Here is a 20149-nt window from a genome sequence, read left to right as displayed (position 1 = left end):
GTTACAAGGTTTCTTGGAAGAATTCAGGGCCAAAGCCTACATTTAATATAATTCTTTGATGAAACTTCTTGTTATCATCACAGGGCCATTGTAAACCCCTAAGAAGCCAGAAGCTGGGCCTCAGTCTGGCATTCTCCAGTTGTAGTCCTAGCTGTTTCCATCTTCCAGGCTCTTTTCTTCCCAGAGTTCAGGGTTTTTCCCATTTTTGAGGGAAGCACATATCAGAGCTACCCTCCTAGCTCCAGGAAGAGAAAGCTTACTGAAACTACACCATGTTCTTGCCACTGCTCCATTTTCAATATCACTCTATCCTTGTTAAAAATCTGATTTATCTATGTATGTTTAAATCCAGGAGCTGAAAAGCACTGGAAACATAAGGTCTTTAATGTAAGCAATTTTTCCTTATGTTTGTAAACTTTAGCTCCTTCTATAAGTATGCTTTGCCTAGCATTTCTCAGCTTCTTCATATTCCAGTTAACTTTGAAACAAAAAACAACCTTGTCACCCATCCAGAAATTCAAGCACATTCTTAACCGCAGCATCTCTTCATACACTTCAGTGGAATATATTGCTTTACTTTCAAGAACCTTGATTGATATGGTTATTAGGTTCATGTAGCTGTGCAAGAGAAACATTATATACTCAGGAGAAGAGATGCAATTGTCATCATCCATGCCATTTTTCTGGGTGTACAGAAATTTTGAGATCAAATGTTGCATCTCTTTACTTTGTCTCACAACAGAAAGTGTGACTTAGTAGCCCTTTCATTCTTCAGAAGTGAGTCAATGCCTGAAACAAGGAGCAGCCATTGAATCTGAACTCATACAAGAGGTAACTTATTCCTTCAGGAGAAGGATGTTGTCAAAATTTTGGGAGACCTGATCAAAATTTAGAACAGTTAACAACTCTGCCAAAAGTGTGAAAAATAAACTCTCCAAGAAATATTTGATGAGATGTAAATAAGATGGAGAAAAAAGGGGAAGAGACAGAGGGAAGAAATGTGGGGCTTCTTGCACTGCAAGATAATGGAAACAAAATTTTCTTCTTTTATTTATTCATGTTTTTGCAGAATTAAGCATCCAACAGGGGATTTTTCAATCAAAACTTACCAGTTCACCTATCTGTTGTCATCAGGACTTATCAGACACTCATGAACCAAATTTTGAAAACTATAAATATCAACAGTATACCTAAGTCAGAAATCATAGACTGAGCTCAGACTTTCTTGCAGCTTCTGAAAGGTGAGACCTAGAGCTTATTTTTAATAAACCAGACCATATATTTATGAAACAGTGAGCTGGAGAGATTTTTTCTCAAAATGAAATCAAGCCAGTAAGTGCCAAAAAACACAGCAAGTTTCCCTAATAACAGGTGCAACACTGAATATCTAAATGACAAAATAATGATTTTTATGAGTTTTAATATTTGTTCACCAGCAAACAATACTAATGATAAATTAAAATTTAAAGTTGTGCTTTTAATGCAGTAACCACATGGCATATTGACTTTTCTTTACATTCTATTCTTAAAGAGGTATTAACCAGCTTGTAGAATTAGACTATGTACTGTAACTGGAATGCAGAAAATAAGCCAATAAGCAAAATTTATTTTTTGGTGAATCTGTTCATTGAGGCTGTGTTGTTTTAAAGTGGTCCTAGCTTGGAAGTGTTAACCTAGGATGAAATCATTAGCCTTAACATAGATACTGGTAACTCTAGGCTATGTATTTAGTGGATGCAAATAAAGATGCACGTAAGTAGCCAATTATCTGAGGAAATGAACCATTAATGGATTAATGTAATTGGAATACATTCTTTTATCAAGAGAGACATTCACTTTAAGTGGTACTGTATTTGCTTTACACATGACTTGTTGCATATTTAATGCAACATATTATCACATATTCTAAAACAGTGACATCCCAGAAGGAGTGAAACTTGAGAAAAAAGCCAAACAGAGAAACAAGCCCAGCAAGTAATCCTCTCTTTCCTCCTCAACCCACAAATATTTTGATGCATCATTTATGTAAAGTCTATTCCAGAAAAAAGTCAGATGTAAAACAAGGAGAGCATATTGTTTGCTAATCTTCCTTTACAGAATGGGTTAGTTTGTATCGTGGGTTTTACCAGTGCCATGATACATTTACTGCATACACAGATTTGATAGAGAAACATTTTCCACAGATTTTTGCAAGTATATGTCATTTCCTATAACAAAAACTGCAAAGAAATGTATCGTCATTGAAAGGGCAAGTATTCCCCGTGAAAAAATCCAAACCATTTCTCATCTTTTCTCAGTTTTTATGCTAGGGTTATTTTGAGTTGGAGAAGGTGAATAAAAGTATTTGTGTGAACATGATGGTAATCTTTGTCTGGGTTTTTGGTACTAGAAAAATGCTGAAAATAGATTCCATTTAACACTGTGAGTGAAATATTGTCAAATTTTAATAGAGAAACTATGAGGAAATCAAAGTCCTTGACAAGTGTAATAGGAAATACTATATAAAGCAATCTAAAAGAGAAGAGGAGAAGGGAAGGGAAATGCAGATGACCATTGTTATTAGCCTCAGAGCATAGAAAATGGATGGAGCTCTAAAATACTTAGGTTTCCTTGTTTGCACAAACATCCTGAAAATATCAAAAAGCAATATATTAAACAATATGGTATTATGCAGAACTGTTATGAACAGGTATTGGTACCAATACATTATGTTACATATATAAGATATGGATTATTACTACCCTATATATTGCATAGAACCTGAATTCATGGCCTAATATGAATTCAAAGATATATAACAAAGTAATGTAACTAACCTCCATTTTGGGGGTTTTTGCTTGTTTGTTTGTTTTTGTTTTTCCCCATGTGAACATGGAGTTTGAATCAAAACTAAATACATATACAAATGTCTGGCACCATTTTACATATCCAGTGGAAGCCAAGGCATCTGTATGTGGCTGATGAATATGAAGGTATATCTGCAACTTTCTGTAACAGCATCTGAAGGCCATGTGGAAGATGGAAGACACTAGGACATCTCGAAAGATACAAAATACTCACATTTTGGCAGGTGAGTTAAGCCCTAATATGTTAAGTGTAGGTGACTGTATATTTCTCTAGCTACATGTGTGCTAGTAATCTGAACTTCCATTATACTCAGTGGAGATGTAGGACTTAGTTCAGTTGCACACACATCAGTCCCTAGTGCTATTTCCGATATCTTGTGGTATCTGAGACATGGATTCAGGAGTGGTCTGTCTACTGCTGGCTGTATGGTAGATCTGTGCCCTGCTCCCTTGTGGCTGGGGACTGATGGGATACTATCGCACATCTTAAGTAACTTCAATATTTGTATGTGGGCCTTAATCAGTGCTGTCACTGGAAACTAGAGAACTCTTCAGCCACTATTGAGTTGACCACTCTCTAGGATATGGACTTAGCTGCCCAAGCACAGACCTCACAGGTCATTTCATGCCCTGCGGGGTATGCTGCTTTGCCTGCAGCTCCAGAAGATTGCAGATGTTCTCTGACCCAGGAGCATTTTGAAAGACACTAGACAGCGGCGTTCAGACCACGAATGGTACTGTGGGCTCCATTGACTCTATTCTTTGGCTTTTCTTTGACTGAAATGGGAGCTTAGGTATCTAGCACAGATGTAATACCTAAAATTAGATGTTTTAATCTTGAACCAAATCCCACTTTGATTGCTTCTGGCTGTAATTGAATGGCACATGAAGGAAACTAATCAATACAGCAAAGCAGTTACTGTTGTTACAAAATCATTAAATTTCAAAATATAAATTTATTTGGAGGATTATAACAAATGTTGGAAAAAATGAAAGGAAATATATGGTATAATGTAGCAAAGGAAAAAAAGATTGCCACAATAAAATATAGGTATTTGGAAAACTCAGTAGGGTAATGAACTCATGTTGATTAAGCAATACCAAGAAAAGAATATTTATTGTATAATTTCATCTAGATAGTGGATTGTATTCATTTAAGCACATCCATTTCTAAATGAATACAGTTATAAGACTACAAAAATTGCATGTAACCCAATCCTATTTTATGCTTGAGCACAAAAAGGGCAAAGCCAATACTTCACATACTCTTTCACAGAGTAAATTCAGAATTTCACTATGAAGTGTTGCATACAAGAAAACAGAAAGGGATTAAGAAGGGAACCGTCAGTGACATTAATACAGTAGCTGAGTTTTCTTGGTCAAAAATAAGGAATGTCTCGATAATAGCTACAGGTAGACCAGCCAAATAAAATACCTTCCTTCTACTTATTTTTTAACAAGAAACTTCAAAGGATTGCATCCCTGTTGCTGAACATCACAGGCAGTCAGATAGCAAATCTTTCCAATGAATGGTAAATTAAAGCCTCAGGAAGAGTCCAGAAAACAGTCAGGAAGATTCTCAGGAAGAGATACAATCATATCCAGCTACCAGAAGCTGAAATTTCTCTTCATCAGTGTGAAGGTTTTGATCGAAACACTGTGCATCATAAACAGCTGGAGTTTAAAAGGTGACCTAAACTTAAAATATAATGGTTCTTGAGCAATTAAAAGTAGTTTTAGAAAGTGTCGATATGCTACTGATTTATAGCTAATTCTTCACAAATGATCCAGCTAGCAAAATCTGATGTTAAAACTGAAAGAATACTCTTAGAAAGTACAAAACTTTTGTACTTTCATAAGCATGATGCATCACAAATAAAGAGTTAAGAAAGAGAAACTGAGGAAATATTCATCTGTCCTTTTAGGTGAACATTCAAAAACCAAGACCTAAACTTTTACCAATGCACTATATATCCAGAGAATTTATGTGATGATCCTCTGCATACCAGTTAAATATGCCATTTCTGGACATGCATCTTTGATCTAAAGATTGGGAGTGATTTTCTATCAATCACATTCATCATTGCTTTATATGGCCAAATATCCATACTTTAGGCAAAACTTGTAGAATTCATACTTATATCTCTTTTACAAAGGACAATTTCATGTCATATTAGTGCAAGCATATCTCAAAATTGAACTTAGATTTGTTTAAGCAAGATTTCTTATAGTGTATGTGTGCTTAAAAAAAAAAAAGCATCTAATAATTTGAGACTAACCACATAAATTTCTACAGAAATATGTAGAAAAAAGGTAACAGTCTGGGCAGGTTAGGCTTGTGCCTGTATTTATAGTAGTTTCTATGGCAGGCAAAAAAATGTAAATTCTCCATGTAGAAGATTATGTTCAGCCATCTACACTGAAGCCTAAATGCAGTTCCAAAGTGAATTGTTTAGCTTGCAAATGGTGCTTCATTTAGGTCCTCCTTACCTTTCCATGATCTGAGTTTTTTCAGCATGCAAGATTTTTGAGGAGAGAAGAGGTGGACTAGAAGGAAAAAAATGCTTTACTTTTATTTATTTTTTCTCCAATACTGTTAAACAAACCACCATTAAAAAACCAAGATTTCCAGAGAAAATCCTCTCTACAGCCCTGCTATCAGTTAACCTCATCCTAGCCTTGTTGTCTGAAACACTAGTTCTTGCCAGAGACTCCTACTTGCCCCTAAAACACACATACAGCTTTCTACCTTGTAAGCACCAACTCTTTGGCAGGTTTTCAATGGAGACGCACGGGAGAAAAAAATCGACAGTATCCCTAAACTGCAAGTAGAAACTAAAAGGAATCTGATCTTAATCACTCAACAGGAGTTTTGCCACTCACTTTATTATATTCACAATATCACAGTATGTAGAACAGACAGAAAATAAAAATTCTATATGACACAGCACTGAACACCTAAAGAGAATCTTAACGCTTGGACTTAAAGGAGTTGGTGTGGAGCGGGCTGGAGCACAGCATGAAGAAGGCACGTTAGGATCCGTGCTGACACCGTTGTTCAAAGGCCTGAGAAGAAGACTGGCAGTCTGTCCAGTAAAAAGGCAGGAGTAAAGTAAAGAGGCTGGGAGAAAGACCTCTATGCCATCTTCCACTTGGGAAAACTGATCCTGAACAGGCCAATGCTTCTGCAACTGGCATTTTACTAAAATACCAAAATACGGAAAGAGATATTCAAATTTAGAAAATATTTTCCAAATTTATAACGAACACCAGTTAAATATGTCATTTCAGGACATTAATCCTTTGATCTAAAGACTGGGACTGATTTTCTATCAATCACATTCATCATTTGCTTTATATGGCCAAATATCCATATTTATCTGATTTATTGCAGATATATATGCAATGTACAGAATTGCTATTTAGACAAATAGGTTTTAAGGAGATATCACATTTTTATTACTCTTGGTTAAAAAAATGTTGATATATTTTATAAATGACATGTGACTGCTTTCCTGGGAAATTTACTTTACAGTTTAATTTTTTTTTCTGACATTTTCCCCAATAAATAATCAGCTGTTTTCAAAGAAGACAACACGGAGTCTGAACCCTGAGCCTGGAGGTTAAGGCACCATCCATTTATCTCTGTCCACATAATGTGAATTATTGGTTACTTGCTTTTCATTGTAACTATGTTATTGGAAAATTATATTCCAGGACTGTTATGTTTAATGTATTTTACTTAATCTCTGCTCACATTTGATTTGCTAAATTCTGTGCCTGGTGTTTTGCCTTCTATTGATAAAGTGTAGGCTTCAGGTTTTACTGAAAAGCTGTTGTAGCTCAATATGGCTGTCACTCTTGACATTTACACACATCCCAACTTTATTTATATTGCGGCATAGTACCTAACTTGTGAAATGAAGAATGCACATTCAGCAACTTATGCACTTCCAGCCACAGGACTGTTTTACTGTCTCCTGAATAATTAGCAACATGAATGCAGATAGAATATACAGTAACTTGCCTGACTTTGGGGGAGAAAAAAAAAGATTAGAATGACAAATAGTCAGACTCCAGGGTCAAATGCTTTGCCAGTAGTTGCATATGTTTATGCCAAAATACATAAAGAAATGTCACTTCAGCACATGAATGATGACAAACACTCCAAGTGGGACTGCACTTCATCAATCATTTCAAAAGCGCAGATTGGGTTTACCTATATAAACAAAAGCAATAAAACTACTCAAAGCCTCACCTTAAACTATTCAGCCATGACTTAAACAGTGTTACCACACAGTCAATCCCCGTTTTACTTGAGCGGCAGTCAGAAAGCAACCGACAAACTGATTTATTAAGATTAATAAAGCATGCCCTTAATAAAAATAAAGCCAGCTAATATTTTGCATAAACATGGGAATCTTGTTTGGAGTTAGAGCACACCAGAAAGCATGGGAAACAGGGAACGTGATTAAGAAATCTTTTTGCACTACTCATCTGGCACTCCCAAGAAGGTTTGAGATGGTTTTAATCATATATGCAGAGAGTTTCTGCAGAGCCAAAATTCAAGTCTGAGAAAAGAAAAAAATGAGTTCTTCTGAAAAAAGTTGACTCGGAGGAGTGGCTCTAAGTCAGAAAACTGTGAACACCAACTAAGCTCTCTCTGTCTTTGTCCCCCAGCTCTCATCAAAACCCCACAGAAATCAGTGGGAATCTTTCTGTTGACTTCAATGAGATTTGGAGCAAACACTCTTGTGAGGGAAATTCAGTTGAATTCCTTAGTATTGATCTCTCCAGTTCAGTTGCTCATTTAGCCTTTTCTCTTAAATCTACACTTGCTTTTTTTCTCAGGGAGAGGAAAAGAAAAGGAAGGGAAAAAGAGAGAGAGAGAGAGAGAGAGAAAGCAGGCAAGGCACTCCAGAGAAGTTGAGGGAGAAGGGCGGGAAAGGGAAGGGCAGGGAAGAAGGCAGAGCAAGAAGAGGGGAGAGGAGAGGAGGGAGAACAGAAGAAGAGAAGAGAAGAGAACAAGAGGAGGAGAGGAGAGGAGAGGAGAGGAGAGGAGAGGAGAGGAGGGAGGGCGGGGGAGGGGAGGGGAGTGAAAGAACGGAGCAATGTTTGCCATATCGACAATGTAAAGATATTCCTAAAACATTATAAATGCACAATATCTCTAGTACCAAACAAGCAAAACAACTTGCTTAAGTGCTATTTTAAAAACCCTCACAGACACAAATAAGTGAGCACCATGTCACATTTTCTCACACTTTCACCAGCTTTCATTGATGTGCAGTTCATTGTTTCTTTATTTAATTACTATGTGGCAGAATTAAATTAAGCTTTTCCAGTTCTTCCTCTCTAACCTGTTACAAAGTGTTGTGTGACCTTGCACACAAACTATTTCCTTAGTCCAATCTAGACAGAATTAGGAAATAATCAAAGCAGGCTACGTAGAAGGATCTCTTCAGTTTAGGAGATGCCAACTCAGAAGTTTTCTAGCCATCTACCCTAACATAAGCCAAATATTCATTAACTATCTGAGATGATCCAACTGTCATAAGCACAGTAAGGCAAGTCAGTCTAACTCAGTTTTGTAAATCTGTTATTGATGCTGCAGCCCTTCAAAGCTAAGGAATAGGAGAGTACTTTCACACCGTTTGTTCCTTCACCATTTCTCTCTTCTCATTACCTAGGTAGGTAATAAGAATTGACAATTCCTCACCAAAGATAGCTTTGGCAACCTCTTCATCTCACATATAACAACTGGCTCTTTACCCCTATCCTGCTCCTCACTTCCAAACTCTCAGACCTCCATTGCTTCTTCAGCACAAGTTCAGCAGAGTTCATTGCCCTGCTTTGTGCCATGCCTGTTCCTGACCTGCCTTATGGTCATTGTTTTCCAGATCTGGAAAACAATACACAAGGTGAGAGCTGAGAAGCTGAAATATCTTCTCACAGACTTCTACTCTCAACAGAGATTGTTTGCATAAGATTCCCAAGGCTATACTTAAAATGAGACCCTGGTTCACTGCAGTCTAAAAAGTTTGTCACTGACTCCAGCATACTTAAGATTTACCTTCTGAACTTTGAGATTTCTTTAAACCAATGAATGATGCCAAAGTTTTGACATTTATCCATTACTACTCCTTAACCTGTTGTCAAACTATAGTGTACAACACTTTCTTTCCTGTTCTTCCTTGAAAATGGTAGGCATTGATGGAGTGAAAATTCATGTTTAAGTTATAAGCAGATGAATGGCCCTTAGTGGATTCTGGATAACCTAGTTAGTCATTGGCCAATATTTATATGTAGGCCATAATAAAGTTAGTGGACCACCTCACAGAGGGTAGTCATGTGCCCTATAATGACATGAAGATGGTAGTAAAACCTCTTGGACTCTCAGAAAAATTCTCGGTATATCCCACTAATTGACGAGATACTGTAGTAAGCCTGTGAGGTACAGAAAGTATACTCCTATTTTGTAAATAGGTAGATTCAGTTGGAGGATATAGTGCCTATCTTTAAGGTCACAGAGCAATTGCTGTTGCAAACAATTGGACGGCTTGGAAAGGAAGATATTTTGTAGACATTTCCTTCAACCTCTGCATTCATCTTCCTCTCCCATCAGTTAGAAGCAGGATTATGTCATGTGGCAAGAATAGCTGTGTTCAGTTTTGGTGGTCTTCCTTCACTAGCAGTGGTGGGAGTTATGAATGCAGAGGAAAAAGTGATTAAAGGCACAGACTGCAGCCAGCTGCCTCTAAGGGAAAAAATTTACTGTTCTATTTAAGCCTCATTCATGCTTTTTTTTTTTTTTTAATTTACTGCATCTAACTTGATAGGAAACTATAGCCCATGCTCTAGGGAATGATATCCTGTGTGAAGTATCAGGATAACAGTGTCTTTAACACAAGGACCTTTGACTCTTCTTTTCAGCCTTTTTGAACTGTGAAGTTTTTTATTTTCTTGGGAAAAAATGCTAGGTTTTCAAAGAAAATTCATATTTTTTTCCATAGTGCTGTGGTGTGAAATACTCTTAAATGTTCTGGTGAGAAAAGGAAAAGAAAATGAACAGCAAACCAGCTGTTGCATAAAACAAAGTTACTCTCTGAAAAGAATAGCTTGTTTTCCCAGCTTCAGCTTCAAATGGTCTCCTCACCTAGCACAGCTAGTTGCTGGTATATATAGATTAATACCATGTGAGAAACACTATTTACTATGTGAAATTTATTGGGTCTTAATTAATAGAATGAATTTTAACATTATTTTTTTATTTATTGAGGTTTCAATACTGTGAAGGAGTCCATAAGATTCCATGAAAAAATAACTGAACACACATATTGGTAGAATTAGATCTGAAGTTTAGATTCATCAAGCTGACAAATACGACAGTTCCAGTATTAGCAATGAATTTCTTCTACTTTTATCAGCTTAAGACGGTCTTTGTTGAGTACACTATGATATTTGTTGTTTATAGCAAGCCTTTTTGCAGTAATGTTCATAAAACAAAAAGTAGTTATGCCTTTGAGAGAACTAGCTAAATCTTCTTAAATTTCTGAGACAGACATAAGAGTATTTGGACCTTGGAGATAAGAATAGAATAAGTATATAATGGTTTCTTTAATGTAAGAAAGGTCACATGTTTCCTGTTAATGCAGTAATCAGAGCAAGTAACCTTGGAGTGCATTTATGTATTTGTTGAAATGCAGCTAACTGAAATGTTTTTGTACTCTCATACTCCTGAATGCAAGCATCTTATTCAAAATGTTTTCAAAGTTAATCTTTACTGGTATGATTCAGGCAATATCATGTAAGTATAATATTAACCCAGAGATTAACCATGAGATATAGCTTACAAAGGTAAAGTATATTAGGTATATAGGTAAAATATTATTTGAGGGATAAAGTAGTATGCATGTAGAATGGAAAGAATTTGTTCTTCTGGAAAAGAGGTCTCTAACCCCTATCTCTTCTAATGTTTCTATCAGTCCACCGAAGGATTATAAGAATTGCTAAGGATTTGGTATTATTGAAAAGTGTACTTGACGCTTTCTTATTTGGAAGCATACTTCATTAACAAAAAAGTGTTAAACATATCTTCACCTGCCTGTGTAACCATACAGTGTTTCCTGTTGTAATTTTAATTATTATCATGGGACTGGTTAGAAGAATGCATATATCTAGAAAGTAGGTGTTTAATTTCCAGCCTCTACTTGGTCAATATAAAAAACTAGCTAGTTTTTTCCCTGGATAAATGAGATAAGGACATTTATACAATTGCAAATTGGCAAATTTTAAAGCTTCTGGTCATTCTTAAGGCAGAGAAATGAATGTGACAGTCTGCCTACCAGATTCAGATATGTATTTTCTATCAGTGCAAATTTTGAAAATCCCTTTCTTTCATATAAAAAAAGTGTCCAAAATAAAGCTTAAATTAATTTTGCTTTATGAAACTGGAAAAAAGCAGAAGGAAAAAAATAGCTTGAAAATATGAAACCAGATTTCCTTTGGGGAAATAAAAGAGTGGTTTGGGGTTTGCCCAGAAATGTCATCTGGTCTAAAATTCAATATTTTGACTTGTTGTTAGGTTTCAAAGTCTTTTGTCTTTTTTTTTTGTTTTTAAGGTCAACTTTGAAATGACAAATGCTATCCCAACAGGATTAGCTGAAGCATTTTGTTATGAAAAAGATGAAATATTTCATCAGTTTTGAAAAAATAATTTGCATAATGAAATACTCTTTTCTTTTGGCAAAATCATTCATTGAATTCAACATTAATTCTTGAACAGTTTTAGTCCTATCAAAATTATTCAATTTCCTCCTCTCTGAAAAAATTCACACAAACCTGTTTCTAGTTAGTTTTTCATCTGGTACACAGACCACAAACCTGAAGTTATCTTAATATGGCTGTGTCTGTCCCCTGGTACAGTATCATGTTCACTCAGTTGCGATGCAGTAGAGTTTTTAGTTTTTGATAAAGTCTGGCATTCTTACTGGTAAAGTCAAAATATGTTCTGGTAGTCATTTTCCTAATGCACTGTCCTTTTTTACAATTTCTCTCACAGCTAGCAAGAGCAGTCATGCTGTGAGTGAGGGAAGCACCAGCATATGCACTTCTGAGGTCTTGTCCTGTGTCTCTGTGCAGCTCAGCTGCAGTGGTGGATGTGGATGGAGATGGTGGTAAGGAATTACTAGAAAAAGCTAAAAAGAAATAATTAAAATGTGCAATTTTATTCTCCAGAAATTCAGGTTTATTTTTATCAAAAGTAATTCTCAAATCCTTACAGTAAAAAAAAAATTAACCTAAACCAAACTGTACAATGAGCAGCACATGAATCTTCAGCCAGCCTGACATCAGGTCCTCTCTTTCCATGAAGAAATCTGCTGCAGATATCTAACACTGTGGCAATTTCAGTCTGGGGTAAGACTAGACCTGGCACAACCTTGTAATACCACCACAGAGAGCGAAGAGCAAGTTATCAGAACCTAATGCTAGATCCAGTAAAAGATTTGGGTGCCTGAAGTTGAATTGAGCTGTGTCAATCTGAGGTTACTATCCAAAAACTTTTGCTTGGGGTTGACAGTGCCTAAGCTGACCTGGAGGTACCTTTTTGATTATAAAATTCTCTAAAAAGCTAAAGGTAGCTTCTATACGAGAAAAAATTGCCAGAGTTTGACCAATTTATTTCTTATGCCCCACTTAAACTTTAATGTTGAGAAACAGAAGAACATCCAAGTCCTCTGTTTAATCTTTTATTGCTTTATTTGTTCTTACTCAGCATGAACTTGAATCACACTGAGGGAGAATTCAGCCAGAGAGTGACAGAGCAGCTGTGTTCATATCTGGGAGGTCCATACAATTAATTACAAGCAGCATATCAAGTAATTGCAACTCAATGTGCGGATAGAAGTTGGAAAAAAAAGATACTCTACATCTGTCTGTCTGTCTCTGCACTGCCCCCTGACAACTTTAAAAGATTTTAATTTCTCGATAAGTCCTGTAAAAATCAGGGACAGGAGAGCAGGAGGGACCCAGACAACCAAGTTCAGGTGTTACCTGTCCCATGTGGTTTTCTGCCCCACAAATCCAGGATCTGGAAATGGTACATGCTGCCTCTTGTCCAGCCAGGGAATATGGGAGGGAGGTGAAATTCCTTATGGCACCTTGGGACCTAGCAGAGAGGTGTGTGCACAGGTGCGTGGAAAGCAAAGGCTCCTCAGGGAGCAATGGGTCAGAGCAGGGTTATTGCAGTGGAGAGTACGGGGCAACACAAAATTAGTGTTTTATGATGCCGTTAGCTCAGCTGCTATTGGCACAACTTCTTTTTTATTTCGAATGCCACAAAGACCATGCTCAGTTTGCTCAGCACTCAGACGCCCAAAGCAATGTGGAGGAGTATGAACACTTATCAACAGGGAACTTCCTTCTACCATCTCAAAAGCCCCTGAGTCTCCATACAGGTAATATCAGTGCAATGAGGCAGTAATGAACACTCAGAAATCCAGCACAGCAGTGCTGAAAATTTGCCATACTGCTGCATCAAGAAAATAGCACTCATGTTCCCAGCATGGCACCTGTATCACCCTTGTTTGAAGATTTTCTGCACAGAACTTGCCACAAGCCATATCAGAAGTTTCTAGTAGAGTCAGGAATGCAACTCAGATGGTTTACCTCCCTCTGTTTAATCATAAGGTTTTTCTATTATATTGGTTGAGAAGCAGTGTTTTGTATTTATGCATTGAACATTTTAACCACAAGACCATCCTTCTTCTGTATTATCTTTGATAAGGGAAAACATTTCTGTGTTTATGCACTGAACATTTTAATTGACTATTTCCAGCTAACAGAATATTGCATCTCCTCACATGTAGAAGAAATGAGTATGCATACAATTCCATATGTAATTTTTAATGAAGTCAAAATTAAATAAGACTTCTGATAATTAAAGATAGATACTATATCAAATATATACAAATTAAGAAAAGAATTAATACAGTAATTTAATGCCCTAGGTACTGAAATAGTAATGCTTTTGAATAAAGGGGAAAAGCAAAGTGATAAACATTTGATACAGTGAAGGTGGCTATTGCACATTAACTTCTCTGTGATTTAATATTTGCCAAAGTGCAATGGCAGCTCCAGACCCCAGAAGGAATTCTTTATTAATTCATCTTAGTAAAAATGCAAGTGGTTGCTGTCAAATGCTCACAAAACCCACCATTGGGAACTGCTGGCTTCTCAGTTGTTTCATAATAATTACAAGACACAAACTGGAAAATTTTTAAAAATCCCCAAGAATATCCTGCCTGAGACAGCAGATTTACTACCATTATACTATTTTCTCAGCAGGAACATACACACAGATACGCATATATAAACACATGCACAGGTATGTACATTCACTAACATTAGAAAGACTTAAGAGCCTGATTGCGGCCCTGTGAGACATCTGCGATGAGTGAAGCTTGTTTTAGACCTTTAAGCAAGCCAAGGTACTTTGCAGGCTCATGTCTACTTAGTGAGGAGCACTGTCTTACATATCACATGCTGGGTTTAGCATAAGAGCACTCCAGGATTACAAAGCTAAAATTGATCTTAATTGAAAGAACTATTTGCAGACATATTGCAACTGCAAGTGGGAGTGTAAGTGATGCAAAAAATAACTTCCCAGTCCTTCATCTATCCCTATTCTTCAATAAAAATGTGCTTCTCCCTGTAACGGTATGTCTGCAAATGCGCAAAGCTGTGCAGGAAGATGCAGAGCTAGGTGGCATGTGGATCCGTAGTAAAACTACTATATTTATTCACATACCCATGCTGGTTCTGATAATGTGGGTATCACTGTTTGGCTCTGTTGAGCAGAAAATGGTGCAAAAAAGTGTGCACCTGTGTCACCTCACTGACTCTATCTGTACTGCACATTGGTCCCCAGATTAAGAAAGAGGAAAAAGTCCAGCATGTTTTTTGCCTTGTTTAATAAATAGACAAATAAAACTGATTTTGCTTGACAAATTGAAATGATTCAGTCCAGTCCAGCCAGATTCTAAGTTATATGTAAGTTTTAATGGGGGACAAAACTTACTTGAGATACTACATCATTCATGTTTTCCATTAAAGAAATGCATCTCAACAGAAAACTTCCAATTCAGTCCACCAAGATTTTTTTCTTGAGAAGAGAAATGAAAAGAGCTCAACCATAGCATTTTATCATCACTGATTAGTGAATCAGAAAAATGGAGACACAGCAGAGGAAAAGCTTACTGGTTATATTACAGTGCTAAAGCTAGTGCTACCGAGACAATTTAGTCAATCTTCCAAGAAAGAACAAGAAGAGCAAGAATAGCAGACCAAGAGCAAATAATGTACAGTCCCTCTGGATCTTTATTCCCGTACAGTTTTCCTATGAAATCCAGCTCTTGCTTTAGTTAAGAAAGTGATAGCTCCCATATAGTGAGATATACTAACATCCCTTGTAGTTTTAAAATAGCTGCACAAAATGTAATTGCATTTATTTGTTTAGATTAGTGTAAAAAGGAAATGGTCAAAGCACTAGTCTCTCCTCCTTGTCTACAAAATAAATAAGGAAACAAATATCAAATAGCAATTTGAAAAGCAACCACAGCAACGTCCAGAACTCTGCATACTGCAGAAGGTAAAGCTCTCCTCTCCCTGTGCAAACCAAAGGCTTTACAGAAGTTTACCTTGCAGCATGCAATCTTATCTGATAATAATTCTTGAAGAAATTTCACTCCACACAACTGGGCACAGTGCATGAATAATTTTATTAATGTATATGACTAACGTCACCTCAGTGGGTTAGCAACCTCCATATTAAATGCATAATGCATTACCTTCCTTCTTCCCTTCCATTCTGTATGAATCATACCTTTACTCCTGCAACTAGATGCCGTGATAAAAGCCCCACTCTGGTACTCTTCAGTGTCTTTCTTTTGGGATAAGATCAGGACAATTCGACGTTATGCAATTTAATGCAATGTACAAATGGTAATTTTTCCCTTCTTCCTGATGCTGATGATCTGCCAGTGAACGCAGCTGGGAACCTTTCCATTTACTTGAACCAAATTTCTCTGAGCTTTAGTTGTCCATTTAAACACAATGAAATTTTTAACTGAAGCTCTTAGTGCTGCTTACAAGTCAATTCATTTCAGCAATAACCAGTAACTAGCCCCACCGTACTTTTGGAGCTATTTTTCCCCTGCTGTCTCAAAATGGATATAAACTCCCACCGTCTATCACTCTAAAATTTTCAGCTTAACTTTTTCAGATAAGTTGTATTCACTTCCCCCCTCCCCCCTATTGTGTTAAATATTGAGCTTTGGTATTTACAAGTCTGAGAATCTGATTTTTCTATTTTATGAGATACTTTCACTCCTAGTGCTCCAGAGCTTTGCTCCATCCTCTTTCAAATGCTAGTAACTGCTTCCAAGGTCTTCTCTTTACTATGTTAAGAAGTTTATTTTGCAATACAGGTGACAGAGATTTCTTTTATAACTGAATAGAAACGACACCATTTTTTTTCAATATACTCTTACATCATCAAGCGTGTTCTATATTCAAACGACTTAAACTCAATGGACACTTCCATCGATACAAGTTGCCTGTGTACACACACAGGGTAGCTCATACCAGAAGAACCATCCACCAGGTGTCTGTGAGATGGCAGACAGAAGGTTATACCAGAGGCAGCTTTACATCATAGCCAAAGACTCTTGGGAAATCTTGCCAGATGTGATGGTTATATTTTTACACTGACAGGAGCTGTTCAATCTCTCCTGTTACTTTTAGTCGCCATACAGAGATGTTTCAGACTGCAATGGGGGGATGAAGGAATGAAACTAACTCTGTAATTAATAAAGTGTTATCAATATATCTTGAGAGGCAACCATGTTATTTATATGAGAAATTTGGTGTTCTGGCTAAGTCACAGAATCACAGAATGGATGAGGAGGGAAGGGACCTTTGGAGATCATCTAGTCCAACCTCTCTGCTCAAGCAGGGTCACCTAGAGCAGGATGCCCAGGAACATGCCCAGGTGGCTTTTGAATATCTCCAAGGATGAAAACTCCACAACCCCTTTTGGCAACCTGTTTCAGTGTCCAATTACCCTTACAGTAAAAATGTTTTCTCTTATGTTTAAATAGATTTTCCTGTATTTCCATTTGTGTGCATTGCCTCTTGTCCTTTCACTGAGAAGAGGCTGGCTCCATCTTCTTTACCCCCCCAATCAGGTATTTATACACGTTGATCAGATTCCTGTTCTGTTCTGTAGCTTAGACAGTCCCAGCTCTCTCAGCCTCTCCTCATGTGTCAGATGCTCCAATCCCTTAATTAATGAATCCCTTATTTAAATGAAGGGTCCTTCATGGCCCCTTATTGGACTCTTTTCAGTATGTCTATGGCTCTCTTGTACTGGGGAACCCAGACACAACACCCCAGATGTTGCCTCACCAGGGCTGAGCAGAGGGGAAGGACCCCCTTCCTTGACTTGCTGGCAACACTCTTCCCAAGGCAACCCAGGATACGTTGACCTTCATTGCTACAAGGGCACATTGCTGGCCCATATTCAGCTTGTTGTTCAGCAGGAACACCAGTCTTTTTTCTGCTAAGCTGCTCTCCAGTCAGTCAGCTCCCAGTGTGTACTGGTGCATGGGGTTATTCCTCCCTGGGTGAAGGACTTTGCACTTACCCTTGTTGGAATTAATGAGATTTCCCATTGGCCCATTTCTCTAGCCTGTGGAGGTCCCTCTGAATGGCAGCATAAGCATCTGGTGCTGCTTCCTGGTTTGTATTGTCAAACTTACTGAGGGTGCATCTGTCCCATCATCAAGCTCACTAATGAAAATGTTAAACAGTCAACTCAGTATCAATCCCTGGGAGACACCAGTAGTGACTGGCCTCCAGCTGGACTTCATGCTGCTGACCACAACCCTCTGAGCCTGGCAGTTCAGCCAGTTCTCAGTCCACTGTCGGTTTATCTAGTCTGTACGTCATCAGTTTGTCAATAAGGATGTGTAGAAGGATGAAGAGGAAAACAGTGTCAAAAGCCTTGCTAAAGTCAAGATAAACAATAAAATCTGCTCTTCCCTCATCCACCTAAACAGCCATCTCATTGTAGAAGTCTATCAACCTGGTCAGGCATGATTCCCCCTTTGTAAATCCATGCTGACTGCTCCCAATCACATTCTTGTCCTTAATATGTTTGGAAATGGTTTCCAGGCTAATTTGCTCCATCATCTTCCCAGGGATCGAGGTGAGGCTGACTGACCTGTAATTCCCCACATCCTCCGTCTTGCACTTCTTGAAGGCAAGAGTGACAGCAGCAGTACCCTTGGTTGGTTTCACATGTACCCTTTCTGTGTGGAATATATATAATTTCCACTTACAGAATCTGATCTTTGTCCTTAGAGAGACTGTGCTCAAAAGCTGTCCCAGAGTTGCTTTAGATGCTTCTGAAAGCTTTATTCTGAAGATTTTTATCTCTGAAGGTCCCTGGTGTCAGCCAAGAGAGAGGCCATTCCATTAACTCTGCTTAAGCTAAAACTGTCTCTCTATATAAAGAAATTCTGTGCTATTACAATTCTGACACAACTACCAAATTCTCAAACATACATAGTACCTTCCCTCACCATAGTGAGTGCACTGGCTGCTGGTACTGCTCCTCTTCAGGGGCCCCCCAAAAGTCTGTCTTGCTTTGGTCAATAGTAGAGCTTATTAAAAACAAAGAAACAACTTAAAGAAATGGAGCGTTTTACTAGTAATTGTTCCTATTTGCCTGATGTGGGAAAATAAACCTGGAAAAAAATTAGATAAACTCTAAAGAGAGTTTATGACTGGTGCAGGAGCTAGACTCCGGTTCACCATCAAAAAACCACCAGAGGTTGTTCCAGATACACTAGAAAAACAAAATAAAACAAAACAAAACAATACAAAAACACAACCCCCCCCCCCACACACACACACACAAAAGCCTCAGCTGTTTAGTTTGAATTTTGAAAAACAGAAAGATCAGACTGTACTCATTGCTTTTGGTCTAGTTACTTGAAATAACCAAAATAATCAGGAACAACTTATAAGGTAAGGGTTGGTTCTCTGTTTTGCCCTAAAGATTTCTAAAGCTTCTTTTTCCGGAAGAGAGATCTTTCCTTTGGCAGCCACTTTTCAGAGAGAGGTTGACCTTTGCTTGTAATCACTATTGCTGAAAGGTAGTGTGGTTGCCTTTGTTACAGTGGATCAGACTCCCAAAGGGACTCCTATGTTTGCTCTCAACTTCCCTGACAAGGATACCTCCCAGGTCCTAATTCTACTTACCTTATCTTTCCTCATGTCTAAACTGTTACCACAGTATTTTATAGCATATATGGGAAGGAACATAGCAGAGCACAGTGACCCTCCCCTCTCCCATCGCATATATTTGAAAGCAGGTGCCTTTGAATCTGCAGCTATTAGGCACACAAAATCTCTACAGCAATTAGTCTTCTAAGTAGATATATTAGCTTTTGTCTGTACCGTGGTTGAATTCTCTTAAAGTTCAAATGTTAAGGCTTGATTAATTTATCTTGGCTCTTGGTGCTTCACCTTAACTTTACTGTAACCCTCTGCAGGCAGCGTGCCACAGCAGATGTGTCAAACTGTTCAGCCTTTTGGATCTATAGTAAAAGATTTTCAGATAACTGTCACTTCTGTCTTTGAAGTTAGTGTGGGTCATATACCAAGAGCAAAAGCATCAACTTGTATAACAAAACATCTCAGGTTCTTAGTGTACACATAACCACAGTGCAAACCTCCCATTCTGTTGCATGTTCTCTGTAGGAATTATAACTATTGAAGAGACTGGAATGTGTCATGACCATTATATTCCACTTTTAATATTTTCTGAATGGTACAGTGATTCTATCAGAAAGGGAGAAAGAACTGAGAGGACCAACACAGTGCTAAGAAATTTCCCAACCAAAACCTGCCCTAAATAATTTTCACACTTTTTTGAATCATTCTCTGGACAAAATGCAAAGCTTTTTTCTTTCAACAGGCCTAACAAAGACAGTAACAATTTTTCTCTTTTCCAAGGAGGTACGTACAGTATAACAGTACTCTGACCAAACAGGTGGCAGAAAGGTTGTAACTACAAGCCCTCTGGCTCCATTGAGGTTGGATGTGGCAATGAATTGATCTGACAGAGTAGTTCTAAAATTGTGATAAATAAATCCCATCCCACTGAACTGTTCAGTAGCAATGTCCCACCTGGGCCTGCTAATTTCATTACGGCTGAGGAAGGTCAGGTTGCCTGG

This window comes from Dromaius novaehollandiae, chromosome 3, assembly GCF_036370855.1.
Source record: "Dromaius novaehollandiae isolate bDroNov1 chromosome 3, bDroNov1.hap1, whole genome shotgun sequence".
Taxonomy (NCBI): Eukaryota; Metazoa; Chordata; class Aves; order Casuariiformes; family Dromaiidae; genus Dromaius; species Dromaius novaehollandiae.
This window is presented reverse-complemented; position numbering follows the sequence as displayed.